The 14,036-nt window shown below is 32.9% G+C and overlaps 9 non-coding genes across 9 annotated transcripts; 3 read left to right on the top strand and 6 right to left on the bottom strand.

Annotated features, from left to right (window-relative positions):
* Positions 1 to 416: 416 nt before the first annotated feature.
* On the bottom strand, positions 417 to 488 carry TRNAQ-UUG (transfer RNA glutamine (anticodon UUG)). Its single transcript has one exon. It is a non-coding gene; the product is annotated as a tRNA-Gln (tRNA).
* Positions 489 to 1,444: 956 nt separating this feature from the next.
* TRNAT-CGU (transfer RNA threonine (anticodon CGU)) lies at positions 1,445 to 1,518 on the top strand. Its single transcript has one exon. It is a non-coding gene; the product is annotated as a tRNA-Thr (tRNA).
* A 559-nt stretch (positions 1,519 to 2,077) lies between these two features.
* Positions 2,078 to 2,149, bottom strand: TRNAR-UCG (transfer RNA arginine (anticodon UCG)). Its single transcript has one exon. It is a non-coding gene; the product is annotated as a tRNA-Arg (tRNA).
* Positions 2,150 to 3,738: 1,589 nt separating this feature from the next.
* Positions 3,739 to 3,810, bottom strand: TRNAQ-UUG (transfer RNA glutamine (anticodon UUG)). The gene has a single exon. It is a non-coding gene; the product is annotated as a tRNA-Gln (tRNA).
* A 2,618-nt stretch (positions 3,811 to 6,428) lies between these two features.
* TRNAT-UGU (transfer RNA threonine (anticodon UGU)) lies at positions 6,429 to 6,502 on the top strand. The gene has a single exon. It is a non-coding gene; the product is annotated as a tRNA-Thr (tRNA).
* A 2,209-nt stretch (positions 6,503 to 8,711) lies between these two features.
* TRNAQ-UUG (transfer RNA glutamine (anticodon UUG)) lies at positions 8,712 to 8,783 on the bottom strand. Its single transcript has one exon. It is a non-coding gene; the product is annotated as a tRNA-Gln (tRNA).
* Positions 8,784 to 9,738: 955 nt separating this feature from the next.
* Positions 9,739 to 9,812, top strand: TRNAT-CGU (transfer RNA threonine (anticodon CGU)). The gene has a single exon. It is a non-coding gene; the product is annotated as a tRNA-Thr (tRNA).
* A 559-nt stretch (positions 9,813 to 10,371) lies between these two features.
* Positions 10,372 to 10,443, bottom strand: TRNAQ-UUG (transfer RNA glutamine (anticodon UUG)). Its single transcript has one exon. It is a non-coding gene; the product is annotated as a tRNA-Gln (tRNA).
* Positions 10,444 to 12,032: 1,589 nt separating this feature from the next.
* Positions 12,033 to 12,104, bottom strand: TRNAQ-UUG (transfer RNA glutamine (anticodon UUG)). Its single transcript has one exon. It is a non-coding gene; the product is annotated as a tRNA-Gln (tRNA).
* Positions 12,105 to 14,036: the final 1,932 nt, after the last annotated feature.

The following is a 14,036-nucleotide window of genomic DNA, read 5'->3' as shown; positions in this document are numbered from 1 at the left end:
TTTTTCTCTACATGGCTCATTGACTTTTGTCTCAAATCGAGCAATATGGCATACCTAAGATTTGCAATGGCAAATTAATCAGTTATTATATTGCTGCTCAAACATAGAGGGCACTAGGTGTTACTAGAAGAAGAAGATACGTTCTCCCCTCCCATTAGTGCACACTGAAGAAAAAAAAATTAAAATGGAGAATTTATAAACACCAGAGCACAAGTAATGGATCTCAGCATTCTTATTGCATCTTTTCTTATTTCCAAATATTTGACATACTTCTGATTTGAAAAGTTTAAAAATGAGTTTAGACAAAGGACACCACTGAAAATGATGGAATTTATATGTTTTGTAAATGAAGATTTGCAATACTCATACTTTGAATGAAAATGGAGCTTTAAACAAAAGAAGAAATAATCAACATTAGGTCCCACCGAGATTTGAACTCGGATTACTGGATTCAAAATCCAGAGTGCTAACCGTTACACCATGGAACCCTCAACTGAGCAAAGACTTCTACTGAACTGAGCTCATCTTTTAAATGCAAAGAAAAGAAATTCAATACTTTATATATATGATTTCAAGTTTCTAATAAGCTCAGGGATGCAATAGGTGTTATGTAGAATATTTGTCTAAAACCAATGATAATATATAAAAAGTAACCTATTTTTAAGGAGAAGATAAATACTAGAAACCCAAATGCCTAGGACCAATTTCAGTTGGAGCATCACCCCTTATGTTATCCTAGCATTGAATTGACAGTTTTTCTGTATTGTCATATTTGCATATCAGCCACTTACAATTGTTTCAAGCTTTATAACAGAGGACTGCCTTTTTTATAGACCAAGGATGAAAGTCTCTTGTGAGTTAAGTCTGATTATGACATCACAATTTGTAAATTAAGCTATAGTATGATTACAGAGTGTAGACTGAACAAAAAGTGCTTTCCTATGGATTGAAGTTTGTATTTTCTTAAGCTTTGCATTCCAAAATGTGCTAGCATTCTTTATTTCCAAAGGGCACATTAAGCTACTTCCCCATTATATATTTTTTGTGTTAAAAGTTATTTATACACAACTTGGTAAAACATACTAAATTTAACACATAATGAATTACATCCTGGGATTATCTTTATCAACAATCTGTAAATGGATAAGAAAGATTGTGCATTAGATTTATCAGATTGATTTTGCTTAGAATTGCATTTACTCCTTGTCTAAATTGTCTATTTTTATACTATTATTAGATGCATTAATCTTTGTTGTTGTCCTATCTAATCATTTTTTTTATTCTGCAATGTGGAAAGAAACTGGTGCATTTTTATGATACCCATGCTTCAAGTGACTCTATGGCTTAAGATGTTCCTTGAAAAATTAAATGCTATGCAAACAAAATATGTTATGTGCTTTGAGGTACATTTGCCAGTTTTGTGTTTGCTTCTAGTAACATCGGTGGCCAGTTAGCTCAGTTGGTTAGAGCGTGGCGCTCGTAATCCCAAGATCATGGGTTCGATCCCTGTATTGGTTACTTGCTTTTCTTGATGGACAAGAATGGAATAAGCTCATCGGTGTAGCATGAATACTTGAAAACATAATAGACACATATATCACAAAATCTCTTCAAATCCATATCAGAAGCCAGCATGAGTGTCATCCTTTGGCTGATGAAGATTTTTCTCTACATGGCTCATTGACTTTTGTCTCAAATCGAGCAATATGGCATACCTAAGATTTGCAATGGCAAATTAATCAGTTATTATATTGCTGCTCAAACATAGAGGGCACTAGGTGTTACTAGAAGAAGAAGATACGTTCTCCCATCCCATTAGTGCACACTGAAGAAGAAAAAATTAAAATGGAGAATTTATAAACACCAGAGCACAAGTAATGGATCTCAGCATTCTTATTGCATCTTTTCTTATTTCCAAATATTTGACATACTTCTGATTTGAAAAGTTTAAAAATGAGTTTAGACAAAGGACACCACTGAAAATGATGGAATTTATATGAATTGTAAATGAAGATTTGCAATACTCATACTTTGAATGAAAATGGAGCTTTAAACAAAAGAAGAAATAATCAACATTAAGTCCCACCGAGATCTGAACTCGGATTACTGGATTCGAAGTCCAGAGTGCTAACCATTACACCATGGAACCATCATCTGAGCAAAGACTTCTACTGAACTGAGCTCATCTTTTAAATGCAAAGAAAAGAAATTCAATACTTTATATATATGATTTCAAGTTTTTAATAAGCTCAGGGATGCAATAGGTGTTATGTAGAATATTTGTCTAAAACCAATGATAATATATAAAAAGTAACCTATTTTTAAGGAGAAGATAAATACTAGAAACCCAAATGCCTAGGACCAATTTCAGTTGGAGCATCACCCCTTATGTTATCCTAGCATTGAATTGACAGTTTTTCTGTATTGTCATATTTGCATATCAGCCACTTACAATTGTTTCAAGCTTTATAACAGAGGACTGCCTTTTTTATAGACCAAGGATGAAAGTCTCTTGTGAGTTAAGTCTGATTATGACATCACAATTTGTAAATTAAGCTATAGTATGATTACAGAGTGTAGACTGAACAAAAAGTGCTTTCCTATGGATTGAAGTTTGTATTTTCTTAAGCTTTGCATTCCAAAATGTGCTAGCATTCTCTATTTCCAAAGGGCACATTAAGCTACTTCCCCATTATATATTTTTTGTGTTAAAAGTTATTTATACACAACTTGGTAAAACATACTAAATTTAACACATAATGAATTACATCCTGGGATTATCTTTATCAACAATCTGTAAATGGATAAGAAAGATTGTGCATTAGATTTATCAGATTGATTTTGCTTAGAATTGCATTTACTCTTTGTCTAAATTGTCTATTTTTATACTATTATTAGATGCATTAATCTTTGTTGTTGTCCTATCTAATCATTTTTTTTATTCTGCAATGTGGAAAGAAACTGGTGCATTTTTATGATACCCATGCTTCAAGTGACTCTATGGCTTAAGCTGTTCCTTGAAAAATTAAATGCTATGCAAACAAAATATGTTCTGTACTTTGAGGTACATTTGCCAGTTTTGTGTTTGCTTCTTAAAACATCTGTGGACAGTTAGCTCAGTTGGTTAGAGCATGGCACTCGTAATGCCAAGGTCATGGGTTCGATTCCAGTTTTGGCTACTTGCTTTTCTTGATGGACAAGAATGGAATAAGCTCATCGGTGTAGCATGAATACTTGAAAATATAATAGACACATATTTCACAAAATCTCTTCAAATCCATATCAGAAGCCAGCATGAGTGTCATCCTTTGGCTGATGAAGATTTTTCTCTACATGGCTCATTGACTTTTGTCTCAAATCGAGCAATATGGCATACCTAAGATTTGCAAGGGCAAATTAATCAGTTATTATATTGCTGCTCAAACATAGAGGGCACTAGGTGTTACTAGAAGAAGAAGATACGTTCTCCCTTCTCATTAGTGCACACTGAAGTAAAAAAAATTTAAATGGAGAATTTCTAAACACCAGAGCACAAGTAATGGATCTCTGCATTCTTATTGCATCTTTTCTTATTTCCAAATATTTGACATACTTCTGATTTGAAAAGTTTAAAAATGAGTTTAGACAAAGGACACCACTGAAAATGATGGAATTTATATGAATTGTAAATGAAGATTTGCAATACTCATACTTTGAATGAAAATGGAGCTTTAAACAAAAGAAGAAATAATCAACATTAGGTCCCACCGAGATTTGAACTCGGATTACTGGATTCAAAGTCCAGAGTGCTAACCATTACACCATGGAACCATCAACTGAGCAAAGACTTCTACTGAACTGAGCTCATCTTTTAAATGCAAAGAAAAGAAATTCAATACTTTATATATATGATTTCAAGTTTCTAATAAGCACAGGGATGCAATAGGTGTTATGTAGAATATTTGTCTAAAACCAATGATAATATATAAAAAGTAACCTATTTTTAAGGAGAAGATAAATACTAGAAACCCAAATGCCTAGGACCAATTTCAGTTGGAGCATCACCCCTTATGTTATCCTAGCATTGAATTGACAGTTTTTCTGTATTGTCATATTTGCCTATCAGCCACTTACAATTGTTTCAAGCTTTATAACAGAGGACTGCCTTTTTTATAGACCAAGGATAAAAGTCTCTTGTGAGTTAAGTCTGATTATGACATCACAATTTGTAAATTAAGATATAGTATGATTACAGAGTGTAGACTGAACAAAAAGTGCTTTCCTATGGATTGAAGTTTGTATTTTCTTAAGCTTTGCATTCCAAAATGTGCTAGCATTCTCTATTTCCAAAGGGCACATTAAGCTACTTCCCCATTATATATTTTTTGTGTTAAAAGTTATTTATACACAACTTGGTAAAACATACTAAATTTAACACATAATGAATTACATCCTGGGATTATCTTTATCAACAATCTGTAAATGGATAAGAAAGATTGTGCATTAGATTTATCAGATTGATTTTGCTTAGAATTGCATTTACTCCTTGTCTAAATTGTCTATTTTTATACTATTATTAGATGCATTAATCTTTGTTGTTGTCCTATCTAATCATTTTTTTTATTCTGCAATGTGGAAAGAAACTGGTGCATTTTTATGATACCCATGCTTCAAGTGACTCTATGGCTTAAGCTGTTCCTTGAAAAATTAAATGCTATGCAAACAAAATATGTTCTGTGCTTTGAGGTACATTTGCCAGTTTTGTGTTTGCTTCTTAAAACATCTGTCGACAGTTAGCTCAGTTGGTTAGAGCGTGGCACTCGTAATCCCAAGTTCATGGGTTCGATTCCTGTTTTGGCTACTTGCTTTTCTTGATGGACAAGAATGGAATAAGCTCATCGGTGTAGCATGAATACTTGAAAACATAATAGACACATATATCACAAAATCTCTTCAAATCCATATCAGAAGCCAGCATGAGTGTCATCGTTTGGCTGATGAAGATTTTTCTCTACATGGCTCATTGACTTTTGTCTCAAATCGAGCAATATGGCATACCTAAGATTTGCAATGGCAAATTAATCAGTTATTATATTGCTGCTCAAACATAGAGGGCACTAGGTGTTACTAGAAGAAGAAGATACGTTCTCCGCTCCCATTAGTGCACACTGAAGAAAAAAAAATTAAAATGGAGAATTTATAAACACCAGAGCACAAGTAATGGATCTCTGCATTCTTATTGCATATTTTCTTATTTCCAAATATTTGACATACTTCTGATTTGAAAAGTTTAAAAATGAGTTTAGACAAAGGACACCACTGAAAATGATGGAATTTATATGAATTGTAAATGAAGATTTGCAATACTCATACTTTGAATGAAAATGGAGCTTTAAACAAAAGGAGAAATAATCAACATTAGGTCCCACCGAGATTTGAACTCAGATAACTGGATTTAAAGTCCAGAGTGCTAACCATTACACCATGGAACCCTCAACTGAGAAAAGACTTCTACTGACCTGAGCTCATCTTTTAAATGCAAAGTAAAGAAATTCAATACTTTATATATATGATTTCAAGTTTCTAATAAGCTCAGGGATGCAATAGGTGTTATGTAGAATATGTGTCTAAAACCAATGATAATATATAAAAAGTAACCTATTTTCAAGGAGAAGATAAATACTAGAAACCCAAATGCCTAGGACCAATTTCAGTTGGAGCATCACCCCTTATGTTATCCTAGCATTGAATTGACAGTTTTTCTGTATTGTCATATTTGCATATCAGCCACTTACAATTGTTTCAAGCTTTATAACAGAGGACTGCCTTTTTTATAGACCAAGGATGAAAATCTCTTGTGAGATAAGTCTGATTATGACATCACAATTTGTAAATTAAGCTATAGTATGATTACAGAGTGTAGACTGAACAAAAAGGGCTTTCCTATGGATTGAAGTTTGTATTTTCTTAAGCTTTGCATTCCAAAATGTGCTAGCATTCTCTATTTCCAAAGGGCATGTTAAGCTAATTCACCATTATATATTTTTTGTGTTAAAAGTTATTTATACACAACTTGGTAAAACATACTAAATTTAACACATAATGAATTACATCCTGGGATTATCTTTATCAACAATCTGTAAATGGATAAGAAAGATTGTGCATTAGATTTATCAGATTGATTTTGCTTAGAATTGCATTTACTCCTTGTCTAAATTGTCTATTTTTATACTATTATTAGATGCATTAATCTTTGTTGTTGTCCTATCTAATAATTTTTTTTTATTTTGCAATGTGGAAAGAAACTGGTGCATTTTTATGATACCCATGCTTCAAGTGACTCTATGGCTTAAGCTGTTCCTGGAAAAATTAAATGCTATGCAAACAAAATATGTTCTGTGCTTTGAGGTACATTTGCCAGTTTTGTGTATGCTTCTAATAACATCTGTGGCCAGTTAGCTCGGTTGGTTAGAGTGTGGTGCTTGTAATGCCAAGGTCATGGGTTCGATCCCTGTATTGGCTACTTGCTTTTCTTGATGGACAAGAATGGAATAAGCTCATCGTTGTAGCATGAATTCTTGAAAACATAATAGACACATATCACAAAATCTCTTCAAATCCATATCAGAAGCCAGCATGAGTGTCATCCTTTGGCTGATGAAGATTTTTCTCTACATGGATCATTGACTTTTGTCTCAAATCGAGCAATATGGCATACCTAAGATTTGCAAGGGCAAATTAATCAGTTGCTGCTCAAACATAGAGGGCACTAGGTGTTTCTAGAAGAAGAAGATACGTTCTCCCCTCCCATTAGTGCACACTGAAGTAAAAAAAAAAAATTGAGAATTTCTAAACACCAGAGCACAAGTAATGGATCTCAGCATTCTTATTGCATCTTTTCTTATTTCCAAATATTTGACATACTTCTGATTTGAAAAGTTTAAAAATGAGTTTAGACAAAGGACACCACTGAAAATGATGGAATTTATATGTTTTGTAAATAAAGATTTGCAATACTCATACTTTGAATGAAAATGGAGCTTTAAACAAAGGAAGAAATAATCAACATTAGGTCACTCCAAAATTTGAACTCGGATTACTGGATTCAAAGTCCAGAGTGCTAACCATTACACCATGGAACCCTCAACTGAGCAAAGACTTCTACTGAACTGAGCTCATCTTTTAAATGCAAAGAAAATAAATTCAATACTTTATATATATGATTTCAAGTTTCTAATAAGCTCAGGGATGCAATAGGTGTTATGTAGAATATTTGTCTAAAACCAATGATAATATATAAAAAGTAACCTATTTTTAAGGAGAAGATAAATACTAGAAACCCAAATGCCTAGGACCAATTTCAGTTGGAGCATCACCCCTTATGTTATCCTAGCATTGAATTGACAGTTTTTCTGTATTGTCATATTTGCATATCAGCCGCTTACAATTGTTTTAAGCTTTATAACAGAGAACTGCCTTTTTTATAGACCAAGGATGAAAGTCTCTTGTGAGTTAAGTCTGATTATGACATCACAATTTGTAAATTAAGCTATAGTATGATTACAGAGTGTAGACTGAACAAAAAGTGCTTTCCTATGGATTGAAGTTTGTATTTTCTTAAGCTTTGCATTCCAAAATGTGTTAGTATTCTCTATTTCCAAAGGGCATGTTAAGCTAATTCCCCATTATATATTTTTTGTGTTAAAAGTTATTTATACACAACTTGGTAAAACATACTAAATTTAACACATAATGAATTACATCCTGGGATTATCTTTATCAACAATCTGTAAATGGATAAGAAAGATTGTGCATTAGATTTATCAGATTGATTTTGCTTAGAATTGCATTTACTCCTTGTCTAAATTGTCTATTTTTATACTATTATTAGATGCATTAATCTTTGTTGTTGTCCTATCTAATCATTTTTTTTTATTTTGCAGTGTGGAAAGAAACTGGTGCATTTTTATGATACCCATGCTTCAAGTGACTCTATGGCTTAAGCTGTTCCTGGAAAAATTAAATGCTATGCAAACAAAATATGTTCTGTGCTTTGAGGTACATTTGCCAGTTTTGTGTTTGCTTTTAGTAACATCTGTGGCCAGTTAGCTCAGTTGGTTAGAGCGTGGTGCTTGTAATCCCAAGGTCATGTGTTCGATCCCTGTGTTGGCTACTTGCTTTTCTTGATGGACAAGAATGGAATAAGCTCATCGGTGAAGCATGAATACTTGAAAATATAATAAACACATATATCACAAAATCTCTTCAAATCCATATCAGAAGCCAGCATGAGTGTCATCCTTTGGCTGATGAAGATTTTTCTCTACATGGCTCATTGACTTTTGTCTCAAATCGAGCAATATGGCATACCTAAGATTTGCAAGGGCAAATTAATCAGTTATTATATTGCTGCTCAAACATAGAGGGCACTAGGTGTTACTAGAAGAAGAAGATACATTCTCCCTTCTCATTAGTGCACACTGAAGTAAAAAAAATTAAAATGGAGAATTTCTAAACACCAGAGCACAAGTAATGGATCTCTGCATTCTTATTGCATCTTTTATTATTTCCAAATATTTGACATACTTCTGATTTGAAAAGTTTAAAAATGAGTTTAGACAAAGGACACCACTGAAAATGATGGAATTTATATGAATTGTAAATGAAGATTTGCAATACTCATACTTTGAATGAAAATGGAGCTTTAAACAAAAGGAGAAATAACCAACATTGGGTCCCACCGAGATTTAAACTCGGATTACTGGATTCAAAGTCCAGAGTGCTAACCATTACACCATGGAACCCTCAACTGAGCAAAGACTTCTACTGAACTGAGCTCATCTTTTAAATGCAAAGAAAAGAAATTCAATACTTTATATATATGATTTCAAGTTTCTAATAAGCTCAGGGATGCAATAGGTGTTATGTAGAATATTTGTCTAAAACCAATGATAATATATAAAAAGTAACCTATTTTCAAGGAGAAGATAAATACTAGAAACCCAAATGCCTAGGACCAATTTCAGTTGGAGCATCACCCCTTATGTTATCCTAGCATTGAATTGACAGTTTTTCTGTATTGTCATATTTGCATATCAGCCACTTACAATTGTTTCAAGCTTTATAACAGAGGACTGCCTTTTTTATAGACCAAGGATGAAAGTCTCTTGTGAGTTAAGTCTGATTATGACATCACAATTTGTAAATTAAGATATAGTATGATTACAGAGTGTAGACTGAACAAAAAGTGCTTTCCTATGGATTGAAGTTTGTATTTTCTTAAGCTTTGCATTCCAAAATGTGCTAGCATACTCTATTTCCAAGGGGCATATTAAGCTACTTCCCCATTATATATTTTTTGTGTTAAAAGTTATTTATACACAACTTGGTAAAACATACTAAATTTAACACATAATGAATTACATCCTGGGATTATCTTTATCAACAATCTGTAAATGGATAAGAAAGATTGTGCATTAGATTTATCAGATTGATTTTGCTTAGAATTGCATTTACTCATTGTCTAAATTGTCTATTTTTATACTATTATTAGATGCATTAATCTTTGTTGTTATCCTATCTAATCATTTTTTTATTTTGCAATGTGGAAAGAAACTATTGAATTTTTATGATACCCATGCTTCAAGTGACTCTATGGCTTAAGCTGTTCCTGGAAAAATTAAATGCTATGCAAACAAAATTTGTTCTGTGCTTTGAGGTACATTTGCCAGTTTTGTGTTTGCTTGTAGTAACATCTGTAGCCAGTTAGCTCAGTTGGTTAAAGCGTGGCGCTCGTAATGCCAAGGTCATGGGTTCGATCCCTGTTCTGGCTACCTGCTTTTCTTGATGGACAAGAATGGAATAAGCTCATCGGTGTAGCATGAATACTTGAAAACATAATAGACACATATATCACAAAATCACTTCAAATCCATATCAGAAGCCAGCATGAGTGTCATCCTTTGGCTGATGAAGATTTTTCTCTACATGGCTCATTGACTTTTGTCTCAAATCGAGCAATATGGCATACCTAAGATTTGCAAGGGCAAATTAATCAGTTATTATATTGCTGCTCATACATAGAGGGCACTAGGTGTTACTAGAAGAAGAAGATACGTTCTCCCCTCTCATTAGTGCACACTGAAGTAAAAAAAATTAAAATGGAGAATTTCTAAACACCAGAGCACAAGTAATGGATCTCTGCATTCTTATTGCATCTTTTCTTATTTCCAAATATTTGACATACTTCTGATTTGAAAAGTTTAAAAATGAGTTTAGACAAAGGACACCACTGAAAATGATGGAATTTATATGTATTGTAAATGAAGATTTGCAATACTCATACTTTGAATGAAAATGGAGCTTTAAACAAAAGGAGAAATAATCAACATTAGGTCCCACCGAGATTTGAACTCGGATTACTGGATTCAAAGTCCAGAGTGCTAACCATTACACAATGGAACCCTCAACTGAGCAAAGACTTCTACTGAATTGAACTCATCTTTTAAATGCAAAGAAAAGAAATTCAATACTTTATATATATGATTTCAAGTTTCTAATAAGCTCAGGGATGCAATAGGTGTTATGTAGAATATTTGTCTAAAACCAATGATAATATATAAAAAGTAACCTATTTTTAAGGAGAAGATAAATACTAGAAACCCAAATGCCTAGGACCAATTTCAGTTGGAGCATCACCCCTTATGTTATCCTAGCATTGAATTGACAGTTTTTCTGTATTGTCATATTTGCATATCAGCCACTTACAATTGTTACAAGCTTTATAACAGAGGACTGCCTTTTTTATAGACCAACGATGAAAGTCTCTTGTGAGTTAAGTTTGATTATGACATCACAATTTGTAAATTAAGATATAGTATGATTACAGAGTGTAGACTGAACAAAAAGTGCTTTCCTATGGATTGAAGTTTGTATTTTCTTAAGCTTTGCATTCCAAAATGTGCTAGCATTCTCTATTTCCAAAGGGCACATTAAGCTACTTCCCCATTATATATTTTTTGTGTTAAAAGTTATTTATACACAACTTGGTAAAACATACTAAATTTAACACATAATGAATTACATCCTGGGATTATCTTTATCAACAATCTGTAAATGGATAAGAAAGATTGTGCATTAGATTTATCAGATTGATTTTGCTTAGAATTGCATTTACTCCTTGTCTAAATTGTCTATTTTTATACTATTATTAGATGCATTAATCTTTGTTGTTGTCCTATCTAATCATTTTTTTTATTCTGCAATGTGGAAAGAAACTGGTGCATTTTTATGATACCCATGCTTCAAGTGACTCTATGGCTTAAGCTGTTCCTTGAAAAATTAAATGCTATGCAAACAAAATATGTTCTGTGCTTTGAGGTACATTTGCCAGTTTTGTGTTTGCTTCTTAAAACATCTGTCGACAGTTAGCTCAGTTGGTTAGAGCGTGGCACTCGTAATCCCAAGTTCATCGGTTCGATTCCTGTTTTGGCTACTTGCTTTTCTTGATGGACAAGAATGGAATAAGCTCATCGGTGTAGCATGAATACTTGAAAACATAATAGACACATATATCACAAAATCTCTTCAAATCCATATCAGAAGCCAGCATGAGTGTCATCGTTTGGCTGATGAAGATTTTTCTCTACATGGCTCATTGACTTTTGTCTCAAATCGAGCAATATGGCATACCTAAGATTTGCAATGGCAAATTAATCAGTTATTATATTGCTGCTCAAACATAGAGGGCACTAGGTGTTACTAGAAGAAGAAGATACGTTCTCCGCTCCCATTAGTGCACACTGAAGAAAAAAAAATTAAAATGGAGAATTTATAAACACCAGAGCACAAGTAATGGATCTCAGCATTCTTATTGCATATTTTCTTATTTCCAAATATTTGACATACTTCTGATTTGAAAAGTTTAAAAATGAGTTTAGACAAAGGACACCACTGAAAATGATGGAATTTATATGAATTGTAAATGAAGATTTGCAATACTCATACTTTGAATGAAAATGGAGCTTTAAACAAAAGAAGAAATAATCAACATTAGGTCCCACCGAGATTTGAACTCGGATTACTGGATTCAAAGTCCAGAGTGCTAACCATTACACCATGGAACCCTCAACTGAGCAAAGACTTCTACTGAACTGAGCTCATCTTTTAAATGCAAAGTAAAGAAATTCAATACTTTATATATATGATTTCAAGTTTCTAATAAGCTCAGGGATGCAATAGGTGTTATGTAGAATATTTGTCTAAAACCAATGAAAATATATAAAAAGTAACCTATTTTTAAGGAGAAGATAAATACTAGAAACCCAAATGCCTAGGACCAATTTCAGTTGGAGCATCACCCCTTATGTTATCCTAGCATTGAATTGACAGTTTTTCTGTATTGTCATATTTGCCTATCAGCCACTTACAATTGTTTCAAGCTTTATAACAGAGGACTGCCTTTTTTATAGACAAAGGATGTAAGTCTCTTGTGAGTTAAGTCTGATTATGACATCACAATTTGTAAATTAAGATATAGTATGATTACAGAGTGTAGACTGAACAAAAAGTGCTTTCCTGTGGATTGAAGTTTGTATTTTCTTAAGCTTTGCATTCCAAAATGTGCTAGCATTCTCTATTTCCAAAGGGCACATTAAGCTACTTCCCCATTATATATTTTTTGTGTTAAAAGTTATTTATACACAACTTGGTAAAACATACTAAATTTAACACATAATGAATTACATCCTGGGATTATCTTTATCAACAATCTGTAAATGGATAAGAAAGATTGTGCATTAGATTTATCAGATTGATTTTGCTTAGAATTGCATTTTCTCCTTGTCTAAATTGTCTACTTTTACACTATTATTAGATGCATTAATCTTTGTTGTTGTCCTATCTAATCATTTTTTTATTTTGCAATGTGGAAAGAAACTGGTGCATGTTTATGATACCCATGCTTCAAGTGACTCTATGGCTTAAGCTGTTCCTTGAAAAATTAAATGCTATGCAAACAAAATATGTTCTGTGCTTTGAGGTACATTTGCCAGTTTTGTGTTTGCTTCTAGTGACATCTGTAGCCAGTTAGCTCAGTTGGTTAGAACGTGGAGCTTGTAATTCCAAGGTCATGGGTTCGATCCTTGCTTTGGCTACTTGCTTTTCTTGATTTACAAGAATGAAATAAGATCATCGGTGTAGTATGAATACTTGAAAATATAATAGACACATATATCACAAAATCTCTTCAAATCCATATCAGAAGCCAGCATGAGTGTCATCCTTTGGCTGATGAAGATTTTTCTCTACATGGCTCATTGACTTTTGTCTCAAATCGAGCAATATGGCATACCTAAGATTTGCAAGGGCAAATGAATCAGTTATTATATTGCTGCTCAAACATAGAGGGCACTAGGTGTTACTAGAAGAAGAAGATACGTTCTCCCCTCCCATTAGTGCACACTGAAGTAAAAAAAATTAAAATGGAGAATTTCTAAACACCAGAGCACAAGTAATGGGTCTCTGCATTCTTATTGCATCTTTTCTTATTTCCAAATATTTGACATACTTCTGATTTGAAAAGTTTAAAAATGAGATTAGACAAAGGACACCACTGAAAATGATGGAATTTATATGAATTGTAAATGAAGATTTGCAATACTCATACTTTGAATGAAAATGGAGCTTTAAACAAAAGGAGAAATAATCAACATTAGGTCCCACCAAGATTTGAACTCGGATTACTGAATTTAAAGTCCAGAGTGCTAACCATTACACCATGGAACCCTCAACTGAGCAAATACTTCTACTGAACTGAGCTCATCTTTTAAATGCAAAGAAAAGAAATTCAATACTTTATATATATGATTTCAAGTTTCTAATAAGCTCAGGGATGCAATAGGTGTTATGTAGAATATTTGTCTAAAACCAATGATAATATATAAAAAGTAACCTATTTTCAAGGAGAAGATAAATACTAGAAACCCAAATGCCTAGGACCAATTTCAGTTGGAGCATCACCCCTTATGTTATCCTAGCATTGAATTGACAGTTTTTCT

Source organism: Pseudophryne corroboree, chromosome 11 (assembly GCF_028390025.1).
Source record: "Pseudophryne corroboree isolate aPseCor3 chromosome 11, aPseCor3.hap2, whole genome shotgun sequence".
Taxonomy (NCBI): domain Eukaryota; kingdom Metazoa; phylum Chordata; class Amphibia; order Anura; family Myobatrachidae; genus Pseudophryne; species Pseudophryne corroboree.
Note: the sequence above shows the minus strand (reverse complement) of the source record. Positions and strands in the feature narration are given on the sequence as shown.